At 42.7% G+C, this 2,289-nt stretch overlaps 1 non-coding gene across 1 annotated transcript; it reads left to right on the top strand.

Moving 5' to 3' along the window:
- Positions 1 to 1,953: 1,953 nt before the first annotated feature.
- LOC130972721 (small nucleolar RNA R71) lies at positions 1,954 to 2,057 on the top strand. Its single transcript, XR_009083883.1, has one exon. It is a non-coding gene; the product is annotated as a small nucleolar RNA R71 (small nucleolar RNA).
- Positions 2,058 to 2,289: the final 232 nt, after the last annotated feature.

The following is a 2,289-nucleotide window of genomic DNA, read 5'->3' as shown; positions in this document are numbered from 1 at the left end:
AATGGTGCCAGACTGGGCGTTAAACGCCCAACAGCTAGCCTTACTGGCGTTTAAACGCCAGCACGCTCTCCTCCAGGGTGTGCTGTTTTTCTTTCTGCTTTTCATTCTGTTTTTGCTTTTTCAATTGATTTTGTGACTTCTCATGATCATCAACCTACAAAATAAAATAAAATAACCAAGGAAAATATATAAAATATAACATTGGGTTGCCTCCCAACAAGCGCTTCTTTAATGTCAGTAGCTTGACAGAGGGCTCTCATGGAGCCTCACAGATGCTCAGAGCAATGTTGGAACCTCCCAACACCAAACTTAGAGTTTGAGTGTGGGGGTTCAACACCAAACTTAGAAGTTGGTTGTGGCCTCCCAACACCAAACTTAGAGTTTGACTGTGGGGGCTCTGTTTGGCTCTATTTTGAGAGGAGCTCTTCATGCTTCCTCTCCATGGTGACAGAGGGACATCCTTGAGCCTTAAACACAAGGGATTCTTCATTCACTTGAATGATCAGTTCACCTCCATCAACATCAATCACAGCCTTTGCTGTGGCTAGGAAGCCAAGGATGATAGATTCATCCATGTACTTCCCAGTCTCTAGGACTATGAAATCAGCAGGGATGTAATGGTCTTCAATTTTCACCAGAACATCCTCTACAAGTCCAAAAGCTTGTTTTCTTGAATTGTCTGCCATCTCTAGTGAGATTCTTGCAGCTTGTACCTCAAAGATCCCTAGCTTCTCCATTACAGAGAGAGCCATGAGGTTTACACTTGACCCTAGGTCACACAAGGCCTTCTTGAAGGTCATGGTGCCTATGGTACAAGGTATTGAGAACTTCCCAGGATCTTGTCTCTTTTGAGGTAATTTCTGCCTAGACAAGTTATCTAGTTCTTTGGTGAGCAAAGGGGGTTCATCCTTCCAAGTCTCATTTCCAAATAACTTGTCATTTAGCTTCATGATTGCTCCAAGGTATTTAGCAACTTGCTCTTCAGTGACATACTCATCCTCTTCAGAGGAGGAATACTCATCAGAGCTCATGAAGGGCAGAAGTAAGTCCAATGGAATCTCTATGGTCTCATTTTGAGCCTCAGATTCCCATGGTTCCTCATTAGGGAACTCATTGGAGGCTAGTGCACGCCCATTGAGGTCTTCCTCAGTGGCGTTCACTGCCTCTCCTTCCTCTCCAAATTCGGCCATGTTGATGGCCTTGCACTCTCCTTTTGGATTTTCTTCTGTATTGCTTGGAAGAGTACTAGGAGGGAGTTCAGTAATTTTCTTGCTCAGCTGTCCCACTTGTGCCTCCAAATTTCTAATGGAGGACCTTGTTTCAGTCATAAAACTTTGGGTGGTTTTGATTAGATCAGAGACCATGGTTGCTAAGTCAGAGTGGTTCTGCTTAGAATTCTCTGTCTGTTGCTGAGAAGATGATGGAAAAGGCTTGCCATTGCTAAACATGTTTCTTCCACCATTCTTGTTGTTGAAACCTTATTGAGGTCTCTGTTGATCCTTCCATGAAAGATTTGGATGATTCCTCCATGAAGGATTATAGGTGTTTCCATAGGGTTCTCCCGTGTAATTCACCTCTTCCATTGAAGGGTTCTCAGGATCATAAGCTTCTTCTTCAGATGAAGCATCCTTAGTACTGCTTGGTGCATTTTGCATTCCAGACAGACCTTGAGAAATCAAATTGACTTGTTGAGTCAATATCTTGTTCTGAGCCAGAATGGCATTCAGAGTATCAATCTCAAGAACTCATTTCTTCTGATTAGTCCCATTGTTCACAGGATTCCTTTCAGAAGTGTACATGAATTGGTTATTTGCAACCATTTCAATTAGTTCTTGAGCTTCTGTAGGCGTCTTCTTCAGATGAAGAGATCCTCCAGCAGAGCTATCCAAAGACATCTTGGATAGTTCAGAGAGACCATCATAGAAAATACCTATGATGCTCCATTCAGAAAGCATGTCAGAAGGACATTTTCTGATCAATTGTTTGTATCTTTCCCAAGCTTCATAGAGGGATTCTCCATCCTTCTGTCTGAAGGTTTGGACTTCCACTCTAAACTTATTCAATTTTTGAGGTGGAAAGAACTTTGCTAAGAAGGCATTGACTAGCTTTTCCCATGAGTCCAGGCTTTCTTTAGGTTGTGAGTCCAACCATGTTCTAGCTCTGTCTCTTACAGCAAAAGGGAATAGCATGAGTCTGTAGACCTCAGGGTCAACCCCATTAGTCTTGACAGTGTCACAGATTTGCAAGAATTCAGCTAAAAACTGATGAGGATCTTCCAATGGAAGTCCA

Source organism: Arachis stenosperma, chromosome 3, assembly GCF_014773155.1.
Source record: "Arachis stenosperma cultivar V10309 chromosome 3, arast.V10309.gnm1.PFL2, whole genome shotgun sequence".
Classification (NCBI taxonomy): Eukaryota; Viridiplantae; Streptophyta; class Magnoliopsida; order Fabales; family Fabaceae; genus Arachis; species Arachis stenosperma.
This window is presented reverse-complemented; position numbering and strand designations above follow the sequence as displayed.